The sequence below is a fragment of the Callospermophilus lateralis genome, chromosome 8 (assembly GCF_048772815.1).
Source record: "Callospermophilus lateralis isolate mCalLat2 chromosome 8, mCalLat2.hap1, whole genome shotgun sequence".
NCBI lineage: Eukaryota > Metazoa > Chordata > Mammalia > Rodentia > Sciuridae > Callospermophilus > Callospermophilus lateralis.
Genome location: NC_135312.1, coordinates 48063758 through 48074060, shown reverse-complemented (window position 1 = coordinate 48074060; position 10303 = coordinate 48063758). Strand labels below are relative to the sequence as shown.

Genomic DNA, 10303 nt, shown 5'->3' with positions numbered 1-10303 from the left:
TTTTCATATCTTGTCCAGGAGCAGCTCCAGCTCTGCAGGACTGCAGGGGGGCGGGAGATCTTGGCCTCATGCAGGTTCCTGCTGCTCTGTGCAGCTCAGCCCAGCAGCCGCGGCTGCTCACTCTCCATGAGCCCATGAGCCTCGCCAGGGACTACTGGCCTGTTGGACCCATTTCATTTTTTAGGTTTGAGAAATAGTCGGATATTTCATTGTACAGATTGTGCATTTATTTTATTTGTATCTCCACACTTTTATATATCCCAATAAAATTTAAATTTGGTCTTTTCATCTTATTCCATCATCCTTGGAAGTTCTGTTCATGTTTTCTTATCATTTTTTCTGTGTGGTCAATTTTATTTTCAAGATTATATATTTTATTTTGTTTTCATTGCTTGAGGGTCTGTCTTTCAAGTGGTCTAGTCTGTTGGTGTTATTTTCCATTGGATTTTTCACCTGTTTTATTGATTCCTTCATTTGGTAGATTTCTGGTTGACTGCAGAATCATTATTTCTTTATTAAAGTGATCTTTCACCTCCTAAAATTTCTCTCTCTCTCTCTTTTTTTTTTTTTTTTTTTTTGTATGTGTGTGTGGTGCAGGGAATTGAACCCAGGGCCTTGTGAATGCAAGGCAAGCACTCTACCAACTGAGTTATATCCCCAGCACCATCACCTCCTAGAATTTATCTCTGATTTTTTTTCTTACTTCCTCCATTATGTTGTGGATCAGTTTAACCAAGTTCATTATGAATGCCTTCTATGACATTTCTTCTACAGTACTGTTCTATTATTACAGCATCTTGGTTTGTTTGGAGCACTTTATTTCCTTTTTGTTTTTTTAATGTTGTTTGTGTACCTTTCCTTTTAGCTATGTGGATCTGAGGCAGTACAGTTTCTGCCCTGTAGACTTACAGTAGCCCTGAGGGTTTCCAGTAACTCGCCTTTAAGTAGGAGATCAATATTAACAGCATCTAATACAAATAATATACAGCTTTAAACCAAATAGCTCCTATCAAGATGTCTAACAGTTTTATCACAATACACAGAAATGATGTGTTTAATAATTATCTATAATATAAACAGTAAGTTTGCAAAAGTGGCTTATAATTTCAAATGGTGGACAAAGAGAGAACAGAAGTGTATAGAATGTGATGTTTATGAGGAAGGAGAAGAGAGAATAAAAAATATTATAGGAGGAGTGAAAGAGGAATAAATTGGCTGTTAGCAGAAGGAAAAAGAATCCAAGGAAATAGATAAGTGAAAAAAAAATATTAAAAAAATTAAAGATAAAAGAACTACAACAAAACCTAATATACTATTCAGACATATCATTCCTCAATGAACTGAGACATCTAAATTACTTGATTTCAAAAATAATAGAGATGTAAGAAAAAGGAAAAAAAAAAGATCTCCATGAAAAATTGAACTGTTGGAACTTCCCTTCTCAGCAGATAGGTGGAGTTGTCTGGAGTTTGATGGTAGCTCTCAGTATGGTGAGGGTTTCTAGGGTGAGAGGTTTGGACTTTGAAGCAGAACTCCTGGAGGTGTTGTAGAGCAATTACTGGTTCATGTTGGAAGACTTTACCCCAGGAATCTTTTTTGTGTTCCACTGCTGTGGTTTAAGATCCTGATCTTAGCTTCTTACTTTGCCTGTGAATTGGACAATTCCTGGTGTCTGATTTAGTGTCCAAACTTGATCTCTCCTGCCCCTGCCCTTTTGAATTTCTGGTCAGTCATCTCTCTCCTCAGTGGTCCTGAGGGCTGGGCATCTGAACCTGTGTGTCTGTCATGGAGAACTTTTCTGTATGGGTCAGGTTGGCCTAACAGAATGAGTGATGGGCAGGGTTTGGTGCTATAGAGGGCTTAGAAGACTGGGTGTTAGGGATCCAGAGGTCCCTGTTGGGTGCTGAGCTGATATTGCATCTGTCCAGACCCTGATCAGTGGATGTGGGACTGGGGAAGGAGTTGGGGACCCCATCTATCCCCTCAAGTTTCATGACTCCCAGAGCTGGGGAGAGCCCAGCTTTCTCCAGCCTCTGCAACTAGTGTTTCCCCAGGGGAAAATGCTCCTCGATTCTGACTTTCCACTGGATTGCTAGGCTCAGATAGGCTCATGCAGACTTAGATGCAAATGGGCTCTTACAAGCTGCAATCCCAAATTGGCTCTTGGATTGCAAATAATATACAGCTTTAAACTAAATAGTTCCTATCAAGATGTCTAACAGTTTTGTCACAATACACAGAAATGATGTATTTAAAAATTATCTACAATATAAACAGTAAGTTTGCAAAAGTGGTTTACAATTTCAAATGGTGGACAAAGAGAGAACAGTTTATCTCTACGGAGATAAACTCTATGGAGATAAACTCTGGTAGAGAGGCTCCTTATTCATATATATATATATATATATATATATATATATATATATATATATATATATACACATACACACACACACATACATATATGACTAATTGAAAGGGTAAAGTTTCTTTAAATTCCTCTGCTACACCCTGAGGCAGTTAAGACAACGCCCTACTGGCTATTTTGCTGATTCATAGCCTAGGGCATACAGGGCCCGAACCAATCAGTTTGAATGTGTACCCGCTTAGGAATAACCAATCACCCCTGCCCAATCTGTTCCCGCCAATGAATGTACTAATCATGTCTCAGAATTGTTGTTCAATTTTCCCGCGCCTCATGATGATTTGTTCTGATGTATGCAAAGCCCCCACCCCCTCCAAAAAGTGTACTTAAGCACTGCTTGACCTCTGCTCTGGGCTCTGGGCTGCTCTATCTTCCTGAGTGAGCCTGGAGCCTCAGCATGCTGAATCAATAAAACCCCTTCTGCCAATTGCATGAAGCCGGTCTCTTGTGGTTTCTCCCTCCGACGCTTCACTGGACCCTTACAATATGAGTCAAGCAGTCCATGGTTTGGCTAGGACAGCCTGAACCTCCAGTTTCCAGATTTTTCACTCTAAGCCTCAGGGAGATATGATATTGTTATGCTCAAATTCGGGACCCCCAAAGACCACCAGAGACCCAAGATCTATGTAAGCAGCAAAGAGGTGTTTATCGTGAACTAGCTCGGTCCTCCGCGCACACACACAGCAACTGGTGACTCTGAGAGGCCCTAAGCCCAGGGTTTGCAGAAGTTTTATACATTCTTTGGAGAGGGCAGGGACTTCACATATATCATAGCATCCCTTAGCAAATCATCACACACCGCGGGAAAATCAAATAACAACTCTAAATCATGATTAGCACATTTACTGGCAGGAACAAGTTGGGTAGGGGTGATAGGTCAGTACAAAAGGGGTATTCATTTGAACTGATTGGTTTGAGCCAAGAGGGGTGTATGTGCTGAACTACATGGTTTCCCAACTTGTTATCAACCACCATAAAATACTGGGAGAATCATCTGGCATCTCAGGTATTTCCCTGTCTCATGCTGATTGGTGGCTGCTAGGGGGCTGCTATGGATCCCCACCTAGCCTGACTGAGTCAGGGACACCTGGTGCAGCAGATCTCTCCTGTTATTTGTAGATAAACAACTTAGCAGGGTGGGAATGTGCCTAGGAGTGCTCTGTGGGTCTTTCCAAGGACTAAGGTCATGCCCCTTCCTTGGACAGGCTTTGCTCTGAGATAGAGGCTGGTTGTTCAATATGTCCTCTGTTTGTGTTCCCAGTAGCCTAGCTAAGAGAAATGCTGTCTTGCAATATTCTGCCATTTTTTTTCCTCTTGCCAAATGTTATTATAGGCAGTGTTTCTTGCAATATATACAGTATACAAATAGTGCCGCAGTCTGGCTGGGCACAAATAACCGAGCTGCCACAAAGCCTTGCGGGTTCAAACAGCAACTCTTTATTCCCGAACTCTCACTGGCACTCTACACACACTTCCCAGGAACACACTCCCTCCACCAGGCTCTGCGTGCCAATTCACCTGAGAACTCAGAGGGAACTCCAAAGTAGCCAGCGCCCTAGGCAGCAGGATCCACCCTAATCCCAGCAGGATCCACCCTAATCCCAGAGCAGGGTCACCTTTCAACCATTCCCTCTAGCAAAATGTCAGGTGTCATTATGACTAAATTGTGGCTCTCAACAAAATAGAATACATTTATGTTTTTTTCTACATAAAACAGCACTATATTAAGTCTAAAATAGGTCAAATGACCTATTAATAGTAGGTCAGATTGGCAAAAGATCAATTCTTTAGAATGGAAGGACAGGCTGGCCGATTTGTCTTAAATTATTAGCATTAAAATTAGGTTTGGATGAATTAAGTTCAATAAAAATTTTCTTTCTGTCTTTTTACTTATTTAGATGAAAGTATACTACACATCAATTGCAGAAGTTACTTTTTTCTAGCCATTTCAATTTGAGTCTATATTTCATTCAAAAAAGAATAAATTATTCCAGTAAATATTCTTGTCAGTCAGAATCAGGAAATACTCTGTTCAGAAATGTCAGTTTTCCTGAATATATTTAGAATAGAGTTAGAAGTAGCAACAAAAGTTTTAAATGCCTGTCATCTGCTATGACAAGTTAAATCTTCAGTATTTCACATTACAAAATAAAGTCTGAAATTCACTTGCACATTCTACAGGAGGTAGAAAAACCAGAGGTAACAATAGTCTTCTGATGGATAACAAAGGATGAACTGCAATCACAAATAATTAAATAGATTATTTCTGTTTTGTTCCTCATTGGGGAAAAAAAGACACAAAAAGTACACTTCCTAGTTAGATGTTAGAAACTCATGAATTTTTCAGCACTGACTTTAATGGGATGATTTGGCATGTTTATTCGTTTGAGTAGGTTGACATTTTTGATATTGACTTATGTTTTCAGTAATAACAAATATACTTTAAAATCAGAAAAGAGTAGAGAGGAGGAAAAAAGGGGTAAGGTAACACTGGGAAATGATGCTGACCAAATTATATTTTTATATTGGGTACATATATGAATATGTAATAATGGATCCCACATTATTCACAACTATAAAGGCACCTACATAAATATAAAAAGAATCAGAAGTTTTGTACACTCTATTTTCTAATATTTGATATTTTAATATGTTTAAATGGGTTTTCACATTTTTAGACAAGTATAATAAATCTATAATTATACCTAATTACACAATTATTTTCTCAAATATCTAATGTTCTCAAAAGGATTTTCTCCTTCCCCTCCTCCTCCTCCTCCTCCTCCTCCTCCTCCTCCTCCTCCTCCTCCTCCTCCTCCTTCTTATTCTTCAGGTTGATTTATACATCATTGTTTGTATGTAACATGTTTGCTTTGCTTATTCTATTTATCTGCTTGCAGACACTTTGGTAGATTTCATCTCTTGGCTCTTGTGCATAGTGGTGCATAACTGTGGGAATATAAATATTTCTACAAGATCCTGTTTCAGTTATTTTGATGTATAAGTAGAAGTGGAATTGCTGGATCTTATGGTAGTTTCATGTTTAAATTTCTGAATAATTTTGATGCTGTTTTCTACAGCTGCTGCACCATTTACATTCTATCCAACAGTGTACAAGCATTCCACATCTCTGTCAAGATTCATTGTTTTCTGTGTTTAATAATGGCCATCCTCCCAGGTCTGAGGTGAAATCTCCCTATTGTTTTGATTTATATTTCCCTGATAATTATAATGTGCATAACTTCAAGAATTTTAGTGATTTTGATTTATACATTTTCCCAGGGAATTCTTGTAATCATACTCTGATGTGTGGAACTATATTTTTCATTTCATAATAGAATGATTGAAACTTACAAAGGTACACAGCTTGCCAAAACTACAGTTAATAAATTAAGGAAACACAGTAAAAGATTTAGGAGTCTTAATCTAAAGTTAGTATTTTTAAACAGTATGTTGTACAATTTATAAGGTATAATATAAAATCCTGGCTTCTTGTGTATAGAGTTATTTTTTCTTATAGTTATAGGTTCAAGTAACTGGCTCATTTTATGTTCAAGAAAAATTCAAAAACTATGAGCTATATTAAGGTACTCTTGCTAGGGCTGATGTTCCCATTACATTAATTCTTAGAAACGTACAGAATAATTTTTTTTTAATAACCTGTTTTGAGGTGAATTGTGTCTATTAACCTGGGTTTTACATTTGAAAACTGCCTCAACTCATCTGGTTCAAAAGTATAGTAAACAATTTTTTTTTTTTTTTAAGTTGGAGACCTTTAGTCTAAACCAAGTATGATGGTTAAGCAACTCCACCTTATCTTCTTGTGAGATTGAAATGGCTATTGAACAGTGGGGAAAAGACATCCTAGAACTATCTTTTATCAATAAAGTCTCTCAAGTGGTTGCTTCAGTTAACAATAATCATTTGAACAATATATAAGTCTCACTCTTTTAGGTAAAAAATTGAAATATATGGTCTCTGATATACCTTCTAATTTGCAATCTTTACAAACATGATCATATTTCATACATACAAACAAAACCCTTCCTATACCCACATTGTATTAAGAACAAATATCTTGTAACCCAGAAATATTACATAATAAAGTACATTTCCTTGGAAACAGTCACATATGTATCCAAAAATATGATATGATCAAACAAATGATTCACAGGCCAGCTTCTGGATCCTTAATGATCTCTTTCTATTAATGGAGGAGAATAATCCTTATGTTACAGACTCACTAGTCTGAAAAATAAGGGAAGTCAATATTTATTAGAAAATAAAAGAACCATACCAACAGATACTTCTAAATAACTTCAAATAAATTATTACCTTACAGTTAAAAAACCTTCCACATAAGTTCCATTGTAGACAAAATAATTAAACACATTATTAACTCAGAAAATCTTTTTTTTTAATACCCTGGAAGTAATACAAGGAAATGTTTTTATTGTGCTACTTCTTTTTCTAGTTCTGATACTCTCAATATATTCTATTACTGACATAAACTCAAGAATTCAAGATTAAAGGCAGCTAATTGCTTCACAATATTGTAGAGAGAAAGAAAGACCAAGTATATTTGAACTTTCAAAAAATACAAAATAGAATGTATAACAAAATTATTTTTGGAAATTGATATTTTTCTCTTTCTACTAGAAATAGCAAAAAGTCTTTCCACATTATTTTCCTTTCTTCTCCAATTGCATGTTTAATTAAAATGCGTTCCAACAATATGTATGGGAAAAACTCTAAGACATAGGTGCATAAATGATCTCTTCCTAAGTTTGATGTTTAGTGACCAGACAAGTATGATGTTTGGTCTCTGATCAGGTGAAGTCAATGAATGAAACAGATATAATTAACAAGGCTTAAGCCAAGATGACCCAGCAAAAATCTGCCATTAACCAAGCTATAGTCTCCCTTCTTCCAAAAAGAAAAAAAGAAAACAAAAGAAAAGAAAGAAGAAAGTCCTCTTAAGCATATAAGACTCCAGGGAACTTCCAATATTCAGATCTGGGGCACATAGGGATGAAGTGTGCCATCTGAAAAGGTTGGAGTGGTCCAAATAATAACAGCTGTCCAAAAATCAGGAGAAATATCCTATCTTCAGTGACAAGGATGGAAACAGAGTCCAGGCTTCTTAAACATGTAATGGCAAGTCCAGGAACGTGCCTGGATATAATCCAGAAATGTTAGTTATTTCAGAGGACCATACTTAAAAATAAAAAATAAAAATACAAAATGACTCCATGCTACAAAAAATGGAAGTCTACACCATAATGTTCCAAAGTGCCTTTTCCAACTATCAATAACAATGAAGTTGATTCCAAAGAACTAGAAGAACATGAGGAAGACTTCATAGAAATAGCTCAAGCAAACAGTGAGTGTACCTTCATGCACTATGGCAGATATGGCAAAGACAGCTAACATGGCAGCCGACTTGAATCTCTTCAAGAAAAATGTTATGTAGACATAGTAGTATAGTCAGTCATGGACCACCACATTCCAGGTCCATAATAGCATATGATGTACAGTTTCAACAACCCTTATAAAACTTCCCACCACCATTAGCAGAAAATCACAGCAAAGGCATTGATCCAGCAGTGCAGAAAGACAAAAGAGCAAGGAACAGTTATCAGCACATCTGGCAAGATGGAGTTAAACACACACAGGACCAGAACATGGGCACTGAAGGCTCCTGTTTGATTTTCTGAAACAAGGTGGTGCAGAGTCTTTCAAAGATGTAGTACACATAAAACAACACAAAACCTGGGCAAATACAATGAAGTTCCGGGATTGCTGTTATGGTAGATAAGGATAGTACAAGTACTATCTTACTTCTTGTACAAGAAGTACAGGTTTTGGTTGAATGTGGATATTGGACCATGTTCTACTTCTTAGATGAAAGCAGTACCCAAGGAACATTCTCTCTGACAAATGAGTGAGTCTTCATTATCAAATGAATCTGTTCAAGTATTACAAAGAACTGAGAAGCTGGTGGTAGTGTATATGCTAATACAACATAAGTTGGTCCAAAACCTATAATTCCAAACTGGAAGACCATAAAAAAGCAAGCCATGGACAAGGCAATGGATCCCTCATTGGATGAGAACTCTTGCTGTAGCCATTGGCTCAACATTGAAACAGAAAATAGTGAATTGAAATTATATGCAGGAACATGATACACAATGTCCAAACAACAGTAGGAAATTTACCAAAAGCATAAGGCAGGAGATTAAACTCAAGTTCCAGCTTTCCTTCATCAATGAAATCTACCATGAGTGTGCTGAGGATAGAGAAAGAGGAGGGAAATAAAATGTGGTATATTTCTCTGATGTGGTCAATTTCAAACAGTTCATTTTAAAAGAGATCTCCTTGCAATAAAAATCTTTACTTATTCTGGAGATGCTCTGAGATTTTTAACTCTGTGATTGTTTTTTATTTCTTCAAGAATTGAAAGAGTTGTGAGGACACACCCACCATTGTCTAATGATGGAGAATTTTCAATGAGATTGTTCACAAATTCATCAAAGTGACTCTCAACTTCCTTCATAAAAAGTGGCTATAATTTCTCTGCTTCTGCTGCCAACTGCCTCTTTTTAGCTATCAACTATTTTATTCATTTCAATCATTTTTCTATGTAACTCTAGGGAATACTTTGTAGAGTTTCTCTGGTATTCATCTTTCTCAGAGTTTTCACTGGACTTGGACAGCCAGTTTCTAGAAAACACCTTCTCTTTATTCACTGTTGATTTGTGTTGGGAGTGGTGATTGAATTATGAGTCTTGAACTCTCCTGTGACAGATGCTTCTGAGGGAGGGTTAGGGTTAGGGTTAGGGTTAGTTAGTACTGGATAATCTATTTTATATAGATAATGTTTATTATATTCCCCTATGGCTTAAAATCAGCTGAGAAGCTAGTATTTTAAAATATCTTGGGGTTGGGGTTGTGACTCAGTGGTAGAGCACTTGCCTAGCATGTGTGAGGCCCTGGGTTTGAGTCACAGTACCACATATAAATAAAATAAAGGTCCATTTAAAACTAAAACAAATATATATTTTAGAAAAATGAAATAATATTTTAAATGGTGGGATGGATGAAAAACAGAGATAAATATAAATATTTTAAAAAGAGAGGATTAAGAGATTCATTTTGTATTATTCTGGTATATATATATATATATATATATCAGAATTTTATATTACCAAATCTAAGTCTTTTTAATTTCTTAGCAAGGTACTTTTAAGGGAAATAAATAAGATTCTTACATTTAGATGAATTGGCATATTTGAATTTTTCAATTCAGGAAAGTGAAAATGTCACCATGAATAACTTATATTCTGCATATCTAAATACTTATGAAACTTTGTGATGACAATGGAAAAGAAAATTGTAGCACTAAAAATTCATTTCATTTAGTTGAAGTAATTTTTTTGAGATTGCAAAAATGTAATATCATATCCTAAGAAGAAGGGGAACAAATTAAATGGCTTTAGTGTTGTATGAATGCCTTTTATTTGTTTCTAAAGAGCGGAGTAAAGAAGATATAATATTTGTGTTGTGACTATTACAAACTAGAGATTTTTATTTTCAAAATAGAAAAAGTTATTCTGCCCTTTTAAATAGTGTAGTGCTTTTCTTTTTCTATACAAATTCTGATTAGCACTGAAAATATTTAATTAATACATTACGTAGCATGAGCTAAATGAGTGGAACATCTCCCCTAAAGTGCAAGTGCAGTAGGAGGTAATTAGAGCTCACCATGATATTCATTGCTAATGATCCTCCACTGAGATTTGAGGTTGATAGGCATTATTTCAAGTTTTCCAATGATGGCTTAGGTATGCAGCTTTATGAATTATTCTTTAGACAAAA

At 36.1% G+C, this 10303-nt stretch overlaps 1 pseudogene; it reads right to left on the bottom strand.

Annotated features, from left to right (window-relative positions):
• Window positions 1-7534: 7534 nt before the first annotated feature.
• Window positions 7535-10303, bottom strand: part of LOC143405645 (sterol O-acyltransferase 1 pseudogene) — a 45665-nt pseudogene continuing 42896 nt past the window's right edge.